This window comes from Dermacentor andersoni, chromosome 1 (assembly GCF_023375885.2).
Source record: "Dermacentor andersoni chromosome 1, qqDerAnde1_hic_scaffold, whole genome shotgun sequence".
Taxonomy (NCBI): domain Eukaryota; kingdom Metazoa; phylum Arthropoda; class Arachnida; order Ixodida; family Ixodidae; genus Dermacentor; species Dermacentor andersoni.
In genome coordinates, this window is record NC_092814.1 from 349,718,597 (window position 1) to 349,740,122 (window position 21,526).

General features: G+C 45.1%; 2 long non-coding RNA genes across 2 annotated transcripts in view; both read right to left on the reverse strand.

Annotated features, from left to right (window-relative positions):
• Nucleotides 1-702: 702 nt before the first annotated feature.
• LOC126516492 (uncharacterized) overlaps nt 703-21,526 on the reverse strand; it is a 30,905-nt gene continuing 10,081 nt past the window's right edge. Inside the window, exons 3-4 of the long non-coding RNA XR_011892332.1 lie at nt 9,976-10,077; nt 703-740 (exon numbers count right to left, since the gene is read on the reverse strand). This is a non-coding gene — a long non-coding RNA (uncharacterized lncRNA). The remainder of the gene's footprint in view (nt 741-9,975; nt 10,078-21,526) is intronic.
• LOC129381260 (uncharacterized) lies at nt 12,438-14,143 on the reverse strand. The gene is made up of 2 exons (XR_008609474.2): nt 13,723-14,143; nt 12,438-12,613 (listed from the first exon to the last, which is right to left on the reverse strand). It is a non-coding gene; the product is annotated as an uncharacterized lncRNA (long non-coding RNA).

Sequence of the window (21,526 nt, forward strand, 5' to 3'; positions counted from 1 at the left end):
TGAGCCCTATTATATCACATTTAATGCCCGCTAATTCCTCGAATAGCACTGCTAGGCTCGCCTCACTAGATAACGTTCGAGCGTTAAACGTTGCCAGGTTCAGATTCCAACTTATATTTAGACCGCACTATATTCGTGATTACATGATCTGCCCTACGCATTGCATTACTTGTAATAGTTAGAGTAGATAACTAATGGACCAGTAGAGTTATAGAATGGGTACCGAGGGAAAGGAAGCGCAGTCGAGGACTGCAGAAAACTAGGTGGGGTGATGAAATTCGGCAATTTTCAGGCACAAGTTGGAATGAGTTAGCGCAAGACATCGCATAGAGATCGCATGGAGAGACCTTTGTCCTGCAGCGGACATAAAAGCAGGCCCATGATGATGATGATGATGATGATGATGATGATGACCTTTGGGATCTGCCCAAAAAGGAGGCAAGAAACATGTTAGCAACGTTAGAAAGAGACATTCCCGATACAAAACACTAGTGGTAACTCGCCGTAGTCTTCAAAGAGAAACGAAATGAAATTAGTTTTCTGAGTGCATGTTTTAACAACGTTGTAAATTTGCATGGCTGCAAATCATACAGTGAACATAAAATATTAGGAAGACAGTGCGAAAATAAACTCCGATACAAATTTATACATATTCTACATTTGAGTTTATTTCGTAAATCTTTAGGCGCTCAGAATGCGGCTGCACTGCAACCCAGTCAAGTTCTCTTCCCGGCATTTTTCTGCAAGAAAATGAAAGACATGTCAGATGCTCGTGAACTCAGTGAAAAATAAAATTGCAAAAACTTTTTTTCATGTTGCGTCAGTTACTACAGGGTTGCCACCGGGTATGTAAAGCAAGTTGTTAAAGATATAACTACAGTAACTAAATCTACTCTTTCAGCCACGTCAAATGCTGCATATCGCTCTGCAAGCCTATAGCTTTCCCAATTACTTTTTGTTGTTTGCTCTCTCACGTGTCTCAGTTGAGCATGCTCTGAACAGATGTCTTTATTAATATTTTTTTGGTTCTCTGCGTAATATAGCGTAGATCCTATTTTGAAATCTTGACTACGAAAATAATTTGTCTTTTATTTCTAGAGATTTAGAACAGAAGTTATCAATCGGCTGGGATCGACAGAGAGAAATAAATTTCCAAGAAGAAAGAAAACAGAAATATAAGGATCGGCCCGTTATGGTTTTTGTGTTGAAACGTTCTTTAAAAGGCTGAAATGGGGTCGCTTACTGAAACCGATGTAACGAAAGCATGAAAAAGCATTATTCCTTATATTAGGGTCCTGCGTATATTGGAACCGTTGTACAGAGGAAAGAAGCCATTACTCGACCATGCACGTGTAGCGGGCGCACATGACGCTGTTGCGCCAAGCATGACGCAATCAGAGCTAAATTTAACCTCGCGCTCGGCGTTCAGAGAGGCGTGGCTTGGCAGTACGTTTGACCACCCAACTAGCAATGGTTGCGTTCGAGAGAGCTCATTATGCCATAGTAGTTATAATTTATCAAACTCTTGTGTTAATCAGGAGTTGTAAGGCGTACATATGTGCAATATGTTGAAAAAATGTCACGCTTGTTCGATTTGCAACTGCTGCCTCGTGAGCTAAATTTGCGACGAAAAGAATGTTGCATTGATAAGGAAACTTGAAACGACAGCGATTATTAGTTACAAGAGGCCGTCACCGGCGACGAAACTTGAATTTAGGAATACGACATCGAGTTGAAGTCACAAAGCAAGAAGTGGAAAAATGAAGCTGAGCTAAGACCAAAAGAAAGCGCAGAAGAATGAAGCAAGAATCAGACATGTAGTTCTACTGAGATAGTTACGAGATAGATACGATAGATAGATAGCTACTGAGATAGATATGGACACTCCAGGCGCATTTCCGCCATCGCCGTCACCGTGACGTTCCGTGTAAAGCCGAAGTGAGATAACGTCGCTGCCGCGCGCCATAATTTGTGGATTCTAGTGAATGCGTGCGAGGGGGAGCCGAGGAGAATGGTGGCTAGATCTTGCATGCGCAAGGGAGGAAGGCGGGGAGGAAGCGCGCCGACTTCCATCGCGCGCAAGGCAGCGGGGGAGAGGGGGCAGGGGGTTGCTCTACTCCGGCGGCGGCGGCGTATTGCGAGGCTGAGCGTGGCCGCACGGGCCCTATCTTGAAAGCCTTCTGCTGTGGGTACAGAAGGCTGCTGGCTGCGCGTGCGCTAGGTTCTCGCCGCTTAGTTCGCATTGAAGCGAGAGGTAGCACGATGAGCAGTTCGGCTCGCGGCTGCTGCAGCTTTCCTCACGCCAGTGCCTTGACAGCGAGTGTCCGCGGTCATCAAGTGAAATGTTTTCATGTTTTCCTGTGAGCGCGTGTCACCCCGCTTGTTAATTTAGTTAGTAAGCGAATGTTCACAAGTTTATACGGCCGATAAAACTACTCTCCTTACTTTGCATAGCTGTCTAATCATTTATTATCGCAATCGGTGATTCGTCTTTCGCGCAAAACTGCGACATTTTTTTTTGACTGCATTATAAATTTGTATGTAAATAACAAACTGTCAGTGCAGCTTTCGACGAGGAGATCCTGAAGTGTCTGATAGCTCGTGTACGCCGCATGCGACCAAATTTGTTGAAGAATAGGTGCTGAATTCTGCACCACTATGAGGTCCATGAACACTCTGGATTGATAGAGCGTTAGTTTTTGGCATGCAGTTCCATCACTGTGCTGAAACACCCTCCCTACACGGCGGATTTATCTGTCTGTGACTTTTTGTTTTGTTCCCCAAAGGCAAACTCATGCTCCGGTGATGACATTTTGGAGATGTTACGACAATTCAAAAGGAAACGATATCGCTGATGTAGCGCCTAACAGAATAAAGGTGTTCACAGCAATGGAATAACATTACATCACTGCATGACGACGATGGAATGATGACAATGACATGACCGCCATAGGATGACGACATCTGGAGGGAAGACGGTCGTGTGACGAGGATGTGATGCCGATGTTGGAGTGACAGACGGCATTGTGATTAAGGGAATTACGGAGCTACAGTTACGACGACGCCATGATGACAATGGTATGACAATGCTGGAATGACGACGACTCTATGACGACAATGGTATGGCGTAGGTGAAATGAGGACGACGCCGTGACAACGACACCGAGACGACAAAGGCACGACGAGAATAGAATCACTATGGCAAAACGACGACGATGCATTGACCAGGGGCATGACGGTGATTTTTTGACGATGACGACAATGGCATGAGGACGACGGACTGATTATGGAACGTCAAAAATGATATGACGACGACGGCACCGTCATTGCACGCATTTATTGCAAGTTAGTATACAAGGCATAGTCGGCTATCAGCTGCATCATGCGTGGAAATGGTTGTGATGACTCTTGGGCAGTTTCCTCACCTAATTTTCTAGCCTGCAAAGGCACATCTAGGGCCCGCTCTATTGTTTTGGAAGTGCCAGCCCTGCAGATTTTCACTTCGTTATCGACACTGGCACCGCTACTTATGCTCATAGAAACATCCAGGGCAAGATTTTGAATAATGATAATAATAAAAAAAGAAACCATTTCCTTCTTGTGTAGCTAGCTGAGTCGCCTCCTCCAAGACTGTCGATTCGGGCCCTTCGCTGAGCCAAGTAGCATGCGTCAGTGGAGGCGGTGGAAGATCCGCTTAACCGAGTTACGCCCCGACACACAGGTGAACTAAAATTGTTTGAAGTAAACTTTTCCTTTTACGCTGAATAACGTTTATATGAAAAAAAAAATTTCGCCGCTGACACACGGTACGGCGCGGTATCCTTTATATGTTTCCAGTAAGCAAAACAGCAAAGCCCATGGTGCTATTTCTATAAACTGAAATTGACAAACGTTAAAAAATTGATTATCTGGTCAAAGTACATTGTAGCATCATGTAAGCCGAACGCGCTTAGGAGCAAGAGCCCCTGTCAGGCCATATGGCCTTTAGCTCTTGTTTTCGCTTTCTGTAATGAAGAAAGAAATAAACTTCAAGCATCAAAAAAAATCTTCAAAATTGCGTCATTGCTAAATATAAAATAGTTTTTGCAAGGAGTCAAATTATTAATAAGGAACCATTGTTCTTCGTCCAGTTTTGTGTTGTTAAAGAGCTGTGCAGGATAGCGGTGGTTTCAGGACTGCAGTAAAAGGAGCGATGCACACGGTCGCAGTACATAGTTGAAATATTCAAAATATGTGCGTCGGTTAAAAAAAAGAAAGAAAAAGAAAACTTCAGTCTCTCGTAAACCACGGACTGTCACAGTTCCAAGCATGGCGATCGAGAGACTAGCGTACACCGAGTGCGCCTGTTGTCTTCGTCGCTGAAGTCGACTTGCCTAAAACGTAGATGCTCGCTACAAGGCCCTCCCTCTAGTGAGGAAGCCGCGAGGCTGCTGAGCAGCGTTGCTGGAGGACATGTAGGCGTCTTCTGTGGCGAAGCGCTCTCTGTACGGTGCCGAAGTGGAGGTTGGAATGCGTTGGTGGTGGTGTGTGTGTTTCCCGAGTCATCGATAAGATGAGCTGGTTTAGAGCGGTTAGTATAGGCGCGGTGTCTTCCCGTCGGTTAATGAGGATGACGAATTGCTTGGGCGCGCGGCTTAAGACTTTGCAGGGGCCGTAGCATTGCGGTTTTAGCAAAGCACGGATTGCGTCGTGGCGCAAAAAGGTATACGTGCAGTCACTAAGGTGCGGGCTGACAAAGATGTTTCCACAAGTTGAGCGAACAGGTGGCGGAACGACGGCGTCCATCCTTTCTCCAAGCCGACTTGCGTAGTCGGTGATGTGAACACATGCGGTGGACGACTTCGCGGCAAAAAATACACGTAGTACGCGGAGTTTTGAGCCGAAAACAAGTTCCACCTTAAAGCACTGCAAATACCTTTTTAGCGCAGTCCGGAGGCCTAGGAGAACAAGATGAAGCAACGAAATGCTCTTTTTGGAACGCACGAGGGCAGCCTTTAAATGTCGATAGAATGGAGGTAGGAAACTGAGGAGAGGCCCCCCCCTCCGCGAGCTAGGAGAAAAGTGTGGAGGAAATGACGTAGTAGGTTCTCCTCTCTTTTGCTGATTTTTTTATTTCTTTGCCGTGGCGGCCACGCCTTTCGGGCCGCAATGGCGGCTTTGTTATTGTTCTGTGCCATGGAGGAAGGAAACTGAGGAGAGGCCCTACCCCCTCCGCGCGCTAGGAGAAAAGTGTGGAGGAAATGACGTAGTACGTTCGCCTTTGTTTTGCTGTTTCTTTATTTCTTTGCTGTAGTGGCCCCGCCTTTCGGGCCACAATGGCGGCTTTGTTATTGTTCTGTGCGCTCACACGTAATGCTCCGTAGGTTTCGTACTGTGGCAAAGGCGCCGTGCGGGCAGGTTTGCGTTGGTCTCCGTGTTTTGTTGCGCTGCGTTATCTGGACCGTGCTCAACCAGATGTTGCTGTGGCCAGGTGGGACAGGAGGAACTAAAGTTCGTGAAATGAACGCGCATACAACGCTGTACGCAATGTACCGCGCCACGGCAATGGCAACGGACGAAGGAATATCCGCGGGAAATTTTGCCCTCTTTGGCGGAATCATGCTAACGTGCTAACGATTGCTTAGTATTGCTGCGGAGCGCGCTGGTCCGAGCAGCACGGTTGCGCGCAGCGCGGCGTGGTTTCGCGAGAAATCTAAACAAGAGAGGAGAGCTGGCCCGATAGGCGGATCAACGCCATGAGCAACACCAACTTCCGGCTTCACTTTCGCATCACAAAGAGTGACGTCAGGGCCTCTCCTGATTTTGCTTCCTCCGTGGCCTGCAATGTTGAAAGGTTCCTTTTTGCGATCGCGTCGACGCGCCACGATGTGTTGCCTTTACGGCAACGCGCGCGCTCCTCAGTCGTTAACTGCTCGCGGCGCCCAGTGTGCTCAGTGGCGCTGCGTAAATATATAGCGCTGCGCGGGCTCTTTCTCCCTCCCTCTGATTGCTCGCGGCGCTCAGGCACGGCTCAGGCTGCGTTTGCTCCTCTTTCGTCACACGCGGCGCTCAGTCGCGCTGCACGTGCTCTCTTGTTGCTCGGGGAGATCAGGCTGTGCGTGTTAACTACAGTGACATTTTACAGAAACTCTACGACGCAAAATGGCATATTCGCGGCAGGAACACCAAGAAATGCGCGCGTATGCCGCGCCTGTTATTTAGGGCGTCAAAAAAAAAAAAAAAAGAAAAGAAAAGAAAGCGGGCAAAAGGCGCAATTAGAATAGCCAACTATGTTTAACACATCGACAACAAGATCTTGTGCAACAACCAGCGTGAAGTATACGCCAATTCAACGCAAACGACGCCACCATGCTTAGAGATGTATAGAAAGAAGCAACGAGTACTGTTTGTTTATTTACCATGCCAATTCAAAGCAACAAAATGCCGCCCTACTTGGAATTGTGTGAAACAAAAACAAGTACCGTTTATTTTTTCGGATGTGACCCACGCTAATGACATCATCCTGTGGTGTTGAGTGTAATTCATTTTGGTAGGTACATTTTTATGCAAAAGGTCGCTTTTTCGTGCTAGTCTACCTCAGAAACATGGGCGGAATGTTTTGTTCAAGCGATTTAAATCATTGTACGCAGCAGTCATATCTCTCACCGCACCCAATCACTTGAAAAAGAGAACTGCTTTAGAGAATTTTTTGTGCTATTATAACGTGGTTAGATCCATATTAAAAAAAAGAAAACGTTAAGCAGCTCGTGCTTCCGATTTAACGTTGTTCAAGAACGATTAGCATCACCTTGCAGGTGAACGCCATATTTAACATAATTACAAGTGATGTTTGTTTTGGCTACGGCTAGAATCAATTATTAGTGGAAATACTTGCAAATGCTTCCAAGGATTAAAGTAAGTGATTTATTATTAATAGTGTGCAAGAGCCAATTGTGTAAACTAGTACAGCTGTTATTCTGTCACGCGACCGCCTCACAGGCTTGCAGACCACGGGTAGGATGTTCGGAAAATACTCATAACATTTTCCATTTTCATTGCTTCCAAAATATGGTATTGCTCCGTTTCCACACTGCCAACTTAACCACGACAATGTTTCTCATCAGCTAGTTCTGCAGCCCACTTCTTCCCGAACGGGGCCAGCATTGAGTGAACGCGCCCGTATTTACTAAGCTTACTAATTTTATCGCTGCGTATATAAAGGCCAGTTGATTTATCACAAGTCGCGCATTAAAAGACGCCATGCGAGCAGAAAAATGTGCAATTTGACTCTGACTCATTTGACTCACCGGTCTCGGCGCCACCGCGGTGGCGCCGACCGGTGTACCTTTCGTGATAATGCGGTGCGTCACATCATGAACGACGGGCGTGTCACGAGAGGGCGGTTGAAAAAAGCTCCGGAAACTTCGCAAGAAGTGCTGACCAAGGATGTGGAACACTGGAGTGGGTGTGGAGAAAGTGTAAAGAAGGGATATTAGATGAGATGCCCTGGACGCTTAGGTGGGTTTGTATGTTGATGAGCTCTAGCCGTGTTTCATCAAATATAGCGGCTCGAAATGCCATTAAAAAATTCAGTGCCAATGATGGGGAGACAGGGAAGTCAGTAATTATAAAAAAGCTGGAGAAGTGTCCGCCACAGGCCAGTGAGCAGGGTGATCATGCGTTTAAACGGTCGAGCCATTCACGATGGTGACAGAAGAGGTCGCATAAATTCCGGCCAACGCGGTCGCATTTCGATGGGGGCGAAATGCAAGAACGCCTGTGGTGCCGTGCATTAGGTGCACGGTAAAGATCCCAGGTGGTAAAAATTATTTTGGAGACTCCCACTACGGCGTGCCTCATAACCACATAACGGTTCTGGCACATAAAACCCCAGAATTTAAGACGCATGATCACGGGGGCGGTGGTCTGCCAACGTAGGCGGGATAACGCAGATTTCGATGCCGGTATTCACGAGGTAGCGAACTTAAGTCACGTGATTGGTCACGTGTAAGAGATGTCTGGACGTTGGGCTTGCAACCTTGGCCGTTCCCAGTGCATGGACAGTACTTTTTCAGCAAACTAAAATCACCCTGAACCCACTAAAAATGCCTCCACGACTGAGCAAGCATTCCTATGGCAGTGTCCAAGAAAGGAGGCTCCTGGAGAAAGAATGTCTGGAATAAAAAAAAAATGATGCCAAGGTGCCTAAAGCGTGGCTGTAAAATGTTTTTTTTTTCTTAGAAACGGCGACAGAATAAGAAAAAGTTATCGAGCGCGTCCGCTGCCTTCGTTGTCTTCGTCGCTGAAGCCGATGCGCCTAAAAGATACACGCTCACGATTTCTCCCCTTCCGCAAGGGACCTCTCACCGAAAAGGAGATCGGCCTTTGCCCCGCAACGTTCATCCCGTTCACAACGCAGGAAGTCGCAAGGCAAGAGCATTGAATATACTGAAGCAAATAAACAAGGACAAGATCGAAGCAAGCTTTGTGGACGCAGCTGCATGCCGAGACGGCAAGGCTTTTGCGGTTTCCGTCGTGGACACGCTGGGCAAAGTCATCAACTGTGCCTCGGTCTGGATGACGGACCCTGAGGTGGCCGAGCAAGTGGCCATTGCACTCGCTATGAAGGACGGTCGGAGCGATTCGAAAGCGGCCGTCAGGGCATTCCAGAAAGGCCGGGTAGCCCGGCAGGCAGTTCAAACTCTGAAAGGCGCCAAACACGGCGACAGCTCCATACACTCCATCCTTTGGTTCCCAGCCCACGTCGGGGCGATTGAGGGGGTTCCTCTAAACCTCAACGAATCTGCCCACGAGGCTGCGCGTGGCTTTACCGACCGCGCTGCCCTCGGATCGGGCGACTCTCTCCTCGGACACAGAGACGCGCCTATCACGCACAATGAGATCACTAAATTCTTTTACTTAAAGAGAAGGGTTTTCCCGCCACCTCATTCCAAGTTAAGCAGGCCGTAGGCGGTCACGCTCAGACTTCTGCAAACTAACTCCTACCCAAATCCGGTGTCCGGACCTTAACAGCATATATCCTGAGATTTACTGGAATTGTTCTTGCGTGGCCGGTGGTGAGGCTGCTACTTTGACTCACATGCTCTGGGAGCGTGGGTCGTTGGGCCCGCAGTTCACCAAGGAAGAGTGGGACGCGCTCCTGCGAAGTCCCGTCTTTGAGGACCAAATCCTGGCAGTCCAGCGCGTCCGCAATCGGGCCGGCAGGCTAGACCTGTCAGTCCCGTTGTGGGATTAGCCGGGTGCGCGTTTTATCGTGTTTTGCTGGACCCAATAAATGTTCACTCACTCACTCACTCACTCACTCACTCACTCACTCACTCACTCACTCACTCACTCACTCACTCACTCACTCACTCACTCACTCACTCACTCACTCACTCACTCACTCACTCACTCACTTTGTCACGTGTTATACCGTGTAAACATCATTCCGGTATATGTCCCCGAGTCTAGTGCAGTACTCGTCTTTGCAGTACCCGTGTGTCAGCGATATTGAAAGTTGTTGTTAAGTGGATTTTCTTTCTTATATTTTCCCCATTTAGTGTATATATATATATATATATATATATATATATTGTACGGAAGAAGAGCACATGGACAAGGTCAGCCAGGTCGTCTATTCGATGATGGCAGTGCAACCACTGAGCGAGCCGGATCGCCAGTGCTTGGCACGAGAGAGAGCCACACGGCCATCCAGCGGTTCCTGCTCTGTGTCGCCTGACTTCTTGGGTACGCTTGACGCTACCAGTTGAATTACTAAATACACCCCTTTACAGTATATATATATATATATATATATATATATATATATATATATATATATATTATTCACACGTTGTACCTCATAGCACAAAATTTCGCTTTACTGGGTTTGCGCTAACAGGAGTCTACTGTACAAAAAGACAGCATTACGTCGTCTATCGTCATTGTCTTTCGTTTCGTGTGTTTAACGCTAGCGCACGAAGTTATACTCACCAGTTTTTTGCAAAGCTTTTCAGGCATCTTCGTAACGTTGTAGGTGATATTATCACCATCCTTCCCTGCACAACACAATGTGCAGTTTTTCAGTACGGGATTCTGTAAGTTGAAAGGACAGAAAGAATAGAACACAGAGATTATTCATATAGTCCTCAGGAGAAATTTTCCAAGATTAATTTTTATTTTTTATTATGTGATATTCAAACTGAAAAAATAGGTGTCATTGAGTCTCTTTGTATTTGCTCAAAGTTGGCATATCTTTGGAAAACTGTCCACAGCTTGAGAGGTGGCAGAGCTGTGTTTATCAATCCACTTTTCCGCTTATTGTCGTATTTAGTTGGATGTTATACGGATAGCGTGATGGATACAAATTTCGAGCCGAGATCCAGCATCAAGTTATGCGTTAGGCTATCCGAAACCCCTTATGAGACATAAACAATGAAATTATTGGGTTTTACGTGCCAAAACCACTTTCTGATTATGAGGCACACCGTAGTGGAGGACTCCGGAAATTTTGACCACCTGGGGTTCTTTAACGTGCACCTAAATCTAAGTACACGGGTGTTTTCGCATTTCGCCCCCATCGAAATGTGGCCGCCGTGTTATGAGACATGGAACATGATTCAGCCAATGTATGGTAACAAACGATTATTGAGAAGCTGTGACTTTAATGGGCGCTAAAGGTCACGGGTGGGCAAAGATCTGTGCAAGACGATCCCAGAGTCGGCTGCCTGTCGCGTACCTCTGAAAATGTGGAGCGTGTGATGCGTTTGCTGAATGAAAATGGCCGTGTTACTGTCGCATCATATTACAAGACCTGAAATTGAGCAAGAATGTGTTTCGTGAGATCCTACTAACTGATTTAGGAGATCGGTAACTGGATGCTAAAATCGTCCCTCATACACTTACAGACTAGCAGAGAAAACTAGATAACTTCTGCTGAACTTTTGGAAAAGGTAAGAAGTGATACCACACTTTTTAAGCATCATTACGAGAGATGAAATTCTGTTGCTGCCAGCATGACCCTCAAACGAAGCGACAAAGTGCCGAATGACGAGGTCACGGCTCACCTCCTTCTAAAGAAGTGAAGCGAGAACCACCAATAACAGACACAGCATTGATCGTACTTATGATACGGTAGATGCTTGGTGAACCATGAATACTTGCTTGAATTCAGGATAAACAATATAATCCAAAATTGTCGCACTGGCGCGATTTAGCATTTTGCACGAAGCGATTCGGCGATGCTGTCATCGTTTGTCGTCATGAGGAAAGTGATTCTTGTTGCACGACATTGTGAGGCCTGGAGTGCTGTATCAGTGGCCAACACTATATTTCTGCCACATCCACCATTTTAACTCGATCTGCGGCCATGTGATTTCTTTTTGCTTCCCAGTGCGGAATTGTCGCAGATAGAGAAGCATCATGAAAATATGACAGCAATCGAAACTTTTGCGACTAATCTGATAAAAAGCATCGTGCATGAAACGTTTTCTATTTGCTTCCATTATTTAGAGAAACTGTGGTATCTAGGCGTAGAGAGCTGAGGGGTCTACTTTGGAAGAACTAGTCATTAGTTTGCACGTTTCTTTTACGAGTGCCGTTCTGGAATTTGTGTGACATACACTACACATGGAAACATTTAAAAAATACGTTCAAATGGTACCAACTAAGAATGCGAAAATTAGCCATTGTATTTGCTGTGCCTTTTTTTACCGCTTTAGCAATAGCGTTGCTGATCAGCTGTTATGCTCTGAATTCATGAAACTTGGGACCGCATTAACATAAAACGAAAACAAACATGGGAATTTTCTTTTCTTGAAATTAAACTTTTGTTGCACATATTAAGTTCGTCTCATGCTAAAAAGGGATACCGCTATTTAGGGTTTAGAAAACAGGGGCTGCTTTGTCGCATCACAATTACCCACGTTAATTAAAGGTTGATCGCGAATAAAATCTGACGCGAGTCACGCTAGCAAGCATCTAGCGGTCGCCAACAGCGTTGGAACTATTCTGAGCTAATTCACGGCCAATTTTGCACGCTGTCTGGTGTTCAAAAGAGGAAGTGCCTATCTTACTAAGTTGTCCGATACGTCCCAGAAATAGTTATTTTTCAGTAACCATCGCTAAACTTTCCAGAGGCAAGCTAATATACACCAGAACACCGTGAATTCAAAGCGCGCCGCCATATTGATGAGCGCCGGTCGCGCCATCTATCCCAAGCGCCGCGAAGTAGCAGTCCTGGGCTGCCACGCCGGGAGATGCGACCCGGCGCGAAAGCGAAACTTGGGCTTTTTAGCTGGGCGGAAGGCGTGTTTCGCGTTTTTTCTAGCCTGTCATTTTCGCTGTCTCGATTCAATCAAACTTCAAGACCTCATGCAAGTCCGCAATGGCCACACTGAGTGATGTGCAGACTGCAGAAGCGAATACATCGGGTAACCACGTAAGCACGTAACCTGTGAAGGATTTTACAGCACTGTGTTGGTGCCACATTTTATTAAAGCACGCATAACATTGTCCTCTGCACTTTCAGTTTGGTCTTGTTTGTCATGGTCACTACTGGGTTGGCCGCGTTTGGCAACCAACTGGCGAGGTCGTTTGACTGCCTGATTAGCAGACGCCTGCCCTTCACCACCTGCACATTGAAAACAATATATATGTTATAGTAAGAAGGGCTGTAGTTCTTTCCCATGCCATCACTGTTGCGAAGACATAAAGTCCTCTCAAAATGAAATAGAAAATGCACCAGGCCAATTGTATCGTGCAACCCCTTAAGAGTACAACATTAAGAACACAAGCCTACAGTACTCGAACAAGCAGCATGTGATGCTAAACCTGCACTCATTGGAAAATGAGGAACTACAGTAGTTATAATGTTCAACTACATGTGCAGTCAAAGCCCATATAACAGGGCGAGCATGACGGATGCAGGTTTTGTACAGTTGCACAAACCATGACAGGGCACATAAAATTACCATCCCTACTTAAAGCTGCATCATCAGGGAAGCCTTTCGTACAAGACAACAACCGCACCTTCTTTCCAAAAAATTAGCCCCACCAACTGCAGCTACCTGGTATCAGACCTGTTTCGCTTGTGCGAGGCCATATCGGATTGTTAGCGCTCCCTTAGAAAACAGTAAAAGAAACTGGTGAGAACGAGCAAAATTTTGTTACAAAATACAACAACAATTAAGCACCTTATTTTCCTCTCCTTATGAACGGAAAAATTTTGCGCTTTGCCCTGCATAACAGCCCGCACGCAGTTTAGAGCTCAGGATGCTCAAATGAATTCGTTACGAATGACACCTGCAACACCAGCTCGTAAAGACAGGCGCGCTGCAAGAACGCCTTCGGCGACGAGCAGTCGTTGTTTACGTTTTTGTCGAGGCATGCTACGTGACGAGCAGACTTCGTTTTACTTTCATTAACAATAACGCTCACCAGCAGGGCAACATACTATCGTTTACAACTTGTCGTTCACGCTTAATGGTCATGCCGTGCAGCAGCTGCAAGTATCGCTAACCGCAAACTCAACTGTTCCGCGTAACCGTCGGGAGCTCTGCCTGAATGAAAACACGAAAAGGCTTGCCTTCTTGTTATAGCCAAGGCGAAGCACCGGCGCGGGATTCTGCTCTGTGGGCTTGTCCAGAAAGTGCTAGGAGCAAACCTGCGTGTTACACATATTACGTTCGTAGGGCGCAAAGTTGAACGTGGCACCAAAATATACACAGATCGAATACTCACTCGTGCATTTTCACTGGGTTGGTAGTTCTTCCTATTCACTGCAGCTATCCACCGGTGGCGCAGCTTGTCATTCATCGTTGCGGATGGAAATCGGTGCAGGCTGAAAACACCGCACCGGCACGATTCCCTACGTGTATTGTGCTCTTCGCAAACAGCGCTAAGCAACCTGCTCCTTTTCCGCTGGTTATTTTGGCATCCAAACACGACGCAACGATGCCCAGATGACTTCTTGTACTTTGGATTCGCGTGAACGGGCACATTTCCGCACTTTGGAGTCCTAGAGCTAGCGCTAGCCATGTCTGCTGGTCACCGGCGAACACGCTTTGGCAGCCCAGAACAAAATGGCGCTGGTCGACCGGGCAATCCGGGTGCGAGAGTATGCGTTCGATTAGCCTGGGTGCGAGGCTAGCGTGTTCTGGTCTATACCACCACAGGAAATCCTCACCTCGGTTTCAGGTGTAGTTCAGACGGCGAACTTGACGGCACTCATTTAAGTGGCAGGTACTTGCTTCACTAAACACATTTACGCCACGCCTACAATTTGCATTATGCTTATAATAACTGAATTGCACAAAACTCATTCGTGTACTCTGATCTCCATCGCTACGTTTCAGTGTCAAAATGTCCTATTTAAGAACACCAAAACTGAGTCAACCTACACTGGTTTCCTACTTTGTGGAGAATGCTTAGTCACAATTTTAGTGAAATGAGAATCCTTTTTCCTATAAAATCTTGCAGGAAATTACGAGAAACATTTTAGAGTTGTGGCTGAATGAAGAAAACCACTGTGGCCCGAAATGACTGGGAACATTAGAGGATCTTTTAGATGTTTTCGAATGGCCAAAGTTTCGAATGGAATACGAATATTAGAGAAAAACGAGCTTCAAATATCGAATGTTGTCAATTTCTAAAGAAGAAAAATCAAACGTTCCGCGGAGTCCGTTCGACAACAAAGGCCTATTCACATTACTTTCATACATCTAATGCGGTCAACAAGTTCCTTTAAGTTCGACTGAGAAGTTTGTAAATGAGGTACAAAGGAACGTACAATCATATGCTGCGCACGACGACAATGAAATGAATAAAAAATTTGGCAGTTTCGCCTGGAGGGCGAAGCACTGACAGCGATGGCAAGTTTTAGCCAGGGTCCTGCAATACTTTCCATGAAAAGTATTGAAGGACCCTGGTTCGGCGTAGCACTCGAACTCCTCGGACGATGGTATAACCATACGCGGATGCGACGTTCGCGGGTGGCGCCAAAATTTATGGGACCTTTAAAAGCTTTAACATTCCGTGCAGGACCTGTAATGACATCGTAAAGGTGACACTGCTGTTCCCGTAAAGAGCGGCGCCAGTGAAAGTACGTCACTTTCTGGTTGCGAGCCCAATATTAGCTGGTACTTTTTAATAGCCTGCGAAGATTTAAGATAAAAGGCACGTGCTGGAAATGGAATGTTGTGTTGCTGTTGTTTGTGTACTGTAACTATAGAAACATTCTGAGGGATATTTCAGTCAAGAAACCAAGACCGGGTTTGAGCAACCTCGGCGGTTGATTATTATGGCATCTTCCTTGCGTAACGACATAGATGAACACTGAGCATGCACATACTTAAATATATGCAGATCATCACGGCGATGGCAAAAATTTGCCTCGAGTGTTCACATATTCGTTATCGCAACAAAAGGCACTGCATGTTCGACATTTACGTAGTCGAGTGTAGCGTTCGTTGAAGAAGCTAAGGCTGATGCGAATACTACAGCACCATGTATCGTTCTTCAAGGAATCCGAAGTATGCGAGATTGCCCAAATAATAAAATGCTTTCTTTGTCTAGCCAAGGCTGCCTAAGGCGATGTATGTTTACTCAACGACTGGTTACTACTATGAATAACTGACTTAATCCATATGTTCATTGTGGAACTGGTTCACCTGCGCAACAACTGCTGTTCTCCTGCACAAGAATCATTCAGAAGAGTCGCCATTGGCATCGGTATTTCTTCCTGTGGACATCAAGAGCTGTTGCTGTACCATGCAATAGTATTCGAACGAAACGAATGTTTGACAACTTCGAAGTGCAAATTCTCGAATACGTATCGAATCTCAAACACTATTCAATTCGTATTCGAAATGTCAGATATTCGCACACCCTGCTCTTTTTCTCGATTACGACTTCAAATGAAAAAAAAAAAGTTGCGGTAGATCCAACGCGCTAGTTGGAATAAATGGCAGCCGAAGCTTCATTAAAACCTTGAAAATAAATTGGCCAAGGTGTTCAATGGAAATAATGATTTAAAAAACACGGTGCGCGATACAACTTTAAGACCTACTGTATTCGGTTGTGAGACCTCTGAAGACGGAACACCGTAGGTCTTATAATTCTATCTTGCGTTGTGCTTCATAACTAGTTTTTTTTCGTTGAACAGGTTGCCTAGTGGTAGCTGGGACATGATATATACCGGTGCAGCTGTAAGCGACCTGGCACTACGTCGAGGATGAGACAGCAAAGGGAGAGGTCCTTCAATGGCGATTTACTACAAGAGTGGTGGAGAAAGCAAAGCACAGAAGGATTCGTTGGGGTTGAGGGTCCGACACGAGTCCGTATACAAGGCGCGCTACGCAACTTGTGCCAAAATTTAAAATAAGCGAGTGCCACCTAACTCGAGAGGTCCAAGGTAACGTTCTTCGCCGTGGCTAGCACGCGAGAAGTGCCGCGGCACTTCGTGTTTTGCGGGCTTTCTTTCAGGCTTGGAAAACACGTTTTATGTAGCTCGTATGGAGCAACAGAAATAGGGATCGTGAATTTTTCAAGATTATCTACATTTTTTTTTTATTCACAGTATTGCTCTGATTATATTTGAGAAGTTATTTATTAATAACTTATTATGTAATTATGCGAAATACAAAAAAATGATATGATTTGCTGCAAGCGACGGCAAACAACATAACCTTGGTTCTGTCCGGCTGTGTGGCAGTCGCATATTTTTAAAATTTTGACACAAACTGCGCGGGATATCGTGTATATGTAAACATACTCGCAGGAGGCCATCAGGCCGTGCGGGTTTCACAGAACAGAGAGCCAGACAGTAAGAAAAATTAGGACATTGAGGCATGAGCTGCAAGCATGAGAACATAGACTCCCTTTGGATTCCAGGCCATGCCAGGATTCCTGGAGACCAGCATACTCATCAGGCCGCGCGGGGGTAGCTGTTGGATTCTCCGGCAAGAGACCCTAACCACGAAAACAGCACAGGGACACTGACCACGCACTCATCAGGTATAGTGCCACATGAAGAAGCAGATTACGACCATGAAGAACACTGCAGAAAGCGGAAAAAGCCCAATTCAAGGCGGCGCTTAAAAACCTACTGCCGGAAGAATCAGAGCCCATTCTGGAAGGACATGGACGAGCGGCCAGAGCCTGCCTGAGCAGAGTGAAAACGGGCACGCCCTTTACGTCAGCCCGTTCCACGATGCACAGTCTCTCATGCACTTCTAACTGCACTCCATCCACAGAACGCCGTCCCATTGCTCTTCGTCCCCAGAGGGTAACATTACCAAAAGGGTAAGTTGTACCCGTGCATGGGAAATGAAACTTTTTTTACCACTACCGCCACCTCCTATCGATAGTTACGCTCGGTTCGAGAGTGTGCGTCTTGCCGTGCGCACAGTCGCGTTTGTATTCAACGTTGAATGGCGCCCCTTTGTGCTGGTGTCCACGTTACAGTGCACATGCCTGCAATATCTGGACTAGGCTGACGGCGATGGAAACTATATGCACAAATACGCGCGCGTCGTGGCGAGTAGGAAAGCTGAGCCCTAAGCTTTGCCCGACATTGCAATCGTTTTCTATGGAAGTAAGAAAATGGACGCGTCTTCAAGAATGGAAGGAAGATCAGGGCCGACTCGAGTCACGGCAGCAGGAGGGCGTTGTATTTATTTATTTATTTATTTATTTATTTATTTATTTATTTATTTATTCATTCCAGGTACCCTCGTAGCCACAGGGCCATTATTGAAGGGAGGGGTATAGTACAAAAAAAGAGGCATATAAAACTTCCAAACACGTGCATACACACACTCAAAGATATACAAGTAACGACATGAAAATGAATCGGTATACGTTACGAACGAACAAGTAATTGTGAACAACTAGTTACAAAAAAACTGCAGCAAAAATGCACAACACATGATAGCATCGACGTTTATCAACAGCAAAAGAAACGAAAACTTGAATACACAATCTAGGTAAAGGAATACAGATTCCGTAACCGTTTCTTGAATTCTTCGAAAGTGTTAGTAAGCGCCTATGATGTTGGTAGGAGGTTCTACTACGATGCTGTATTTGCATAAATTGGCCGATAATTCATGGCTACGTGCTTTTCTCAAGATTTGTGAAGTGGAACCACCTTACCGATCAGCCGGTCCTCGGGTAGAACACCGGCGTCTAGAGATTATTCAAATAATTTACGTAAAATGACAGCAGCGTGAAATTTAAATTTTTAAATATTTTTGAGTTAATATTATCAGGTTCAGAAGAGGAAGACACTTTCAGCCGGTCAATTATTCCAATAGTTCAATCAAAGTCAAAAGTAATTGGATACATCGGAAACCCAATTTCACAACTGCAATTCGGCAAGCATGTGCTAAATGGAAGAAAAGGCTTGTCCGAGGGTTTCATTTAGCAGATTGGCACACTGGCTGGGTACAACCTCAGTTAATTCAGAATCTAGAAGAGATATCGGCAATTTGTCTGTCTGGTTTACTATGCTCCAGAATTTTTTTGGGGTTATCAGTTAGCATTGACAGTAAAGTGACGTTATGAAACTTGTTCTTAGCTTCTTTAAGAGGAAGCTTTAGCTCGGGCCCAACTCCGACGCGGCCTATTCAAATACATGTAAAACGCAGACACGTTTTTCTGAGATAACCCTTGGACCGATTTTAATAACATTTGTTGCATTTGAGAGAGAAATTTAAATTCTAGTGACTGTTGGAAGCGGAATTTCGATTTAGGGCTTGAATTTTGTTGCAAGAATTTTCGAAAACGCGAAAGTTTGAAAAAAAATAGAAGCACGAAGTTTACAAACTCATAGCTCTGCATCAAGAACACATATCGTGGTTCTGTGAACGGCATTCATTAGGTCATTGAAAGCGGACAAATTTGATATGTAATTTTACATCTTACGTGAATTTTTTACGTTGTTTATGAGGGTTCTGCAAAAGCTGTATTTCCATATTATAAAATTTTTTGAGATTCATGTGTAACATATGAATTTTGTCCGCTTTAGATGTTCCATTACATGCAATTCACAGAATTGCATTATCATTTGTGGTTGCTGAGTTAGAGTTGTAAACTTGATAGTTTCGTTTCTTGAAAATTTTTAAATTTCGCTAATTTTTAAGAAAATCTCTACGACCTAAATCAAAAATTCGAAACCAACAGTCACTACATTTTAAGTTTTTCTTTTAAATGCAACAAATCTCATGAAATTTGGTGGAGTGGTTGCCGAGAAAAACGAATTCTCCTTTTACATGTATTTAGATAGGAGCACCCGAGCTAAAGCTTCCTCGTAAGGGCTCTCTTATAAACACCGCCATGTTCCCGAAATCTTGACCAAGCTGCAGGCCTTCCCAACGATTTTGCGTTGTGAAATAGTCGACGCTTCTTATTTGCAAGTCATTTTAACGTCTGAATAAACCATGGGGAATGGGGATTTGTGGTCATGGTCTTTTGTGGAATATATGTGTCTATTAAATCCTGAAGCTTTTTCTTGAAAGTACACCAATTTTCTTCAACGGAACGTTTGTTGAAGCTGACCAAAAAGTCATTAATGAAGTCCTCGAGGTTATTATTAATTGCCGGAAAATTGGCTTTCGCGTAATTATATATTGTTCTTGTCTTATTACCTGAAGTGCGAGCGGGTAAACTTAACGTAACATTTACTGGGCAATGATCACTAATTCATGGCATATAGGCGGTACCTGAAGCAATATTTGGGGACGTAGTTAGCAGTAAATCTAATATGCTGGACGTGGATTAGGTAACCTTTGTTGGTTCACTTATTAGCTGTGTCAAAGGAAAGTCCAAACAGACCGATAAAAAATTTGATGATTCTGAAGACTTGTCATTTATGATGTAGGTGTGGTGACCTACATCATTTCAGTATAATTTATTTCAGGGTAATTAAAATCTCCAAAAAGGAAAACTAGAAGGTTAGGAAAGATACTATGCACGGTGTTAAGAGCGTCATGTAGGTCAGTGCAAGAACCACTTGGAGCTGACGGTGCTCTACAACATGCGCAGAACAAAACTTCTGGAATTCGATTGTGATCTGTACAGAAATAAGCGCACCGAAAAGAGCCCACGTCGATTTATTTGGGCTGATACTTGCATGCGTCACATTATTTTGTGGTCGAGTGTATTTTTTAATTATGATATTTTACATACCAAAACCACTATATGATTATGAGGCACGCCATAGTGGGTGACTCCGGATTAATTTTGACCACTTGGGATTCTTTAACGTGCGCCCAATGCACGGTACACGGGCGATTTTGCATTTCGCCCCAATCGAAATGCGGCCGCCGCAGCCGAGATTTCATCCCTTGACCTCGAGCTTAGCAGCGCAACGCCATAGCCACTACACTACCACGGCTGGTACAGAGTGTATACAGTAACCGTTTTCATGTAACATTTTGCTGTTGATCGCTGGAAATTTGCGACAAAAGATTGGATATCTTAACAGCCAAATTCTAAGGGCAGGTTTAAGACCTGTTCCTGACAGCAATCTTCCGTAACCGAAGCAACATCCGCGCTGTTTACCGGCTGCGAGGAACGTTTAGCAATATAACAGCCTGCCCCCATAGTCCGGCAGAGTTGACGTCACGTAATTTCACGTTATTAGAATTGATGGGGCAAATATAATATATATATATATATATATAAAGAGAGAGAGAGAGAGAGAAAGAGAGAGAGAGGTACGGGGATCGATACCCCGCATCTCCATGAAATTTAACAGGCGTGTTCGTCTCAGCAACGGGGGCACGGCGTCTGGAATAGGGCTACTAACACAAGGCAGCCACAGCCCGAAAAACCGACAGAGTGAGACACACACGAACGTCAACTTCTTCCTCCTTACTGGCACAATATATATATATATATAAAACGAGAGAAGCAGAGGGACTGAGGGGCTCGATTCAGGTATGATGGATATATAGTTAGTTGTTTTATTCTGAAGATTTTCGGGGTAACGATCCTAACCTATATCTACCCAAGAATGTGAATTGCATTGCAGGATCCAAGCTGTCTGGCGCAACAAAGACATGAAGTACAGAAAATTTTGTTTAGTTTAACATTCCATAGCAACCCCAACTACCAAAAAGCCTAGGGAAGCAAGCTAGGACGGAAATGTAACGCCAAAATTAGGGCAATGTTGAAATATAGGAATTGGCTTGGCAAACAACAACAACAACAACAACAACAACAACAACAACAACAACAACAACAACAGGGTTCAGCGTCCTCAAATCGCACAGTGGATTATGAGGGACGCAGCAGTCTTTTAGCTCCGGATTCATTTCTACTATCTGGTGTGGGGCTCATTAACGTTCACCTAACGCTAATCACATTCCACCCTAATCGGAATACGCCCGCCACGACCAGGATTTGAATCGCCCCTGAAGCGACGTACATGGAAGGTCTTGAGGCAACAAAAAATATATATATGAGGTTTTAGATGCCAAAACCACAATCTGTTTATGAGGCACGCCGTAGTGGACTCCGGAAATTTGGACCAGCTGGAGTTTTT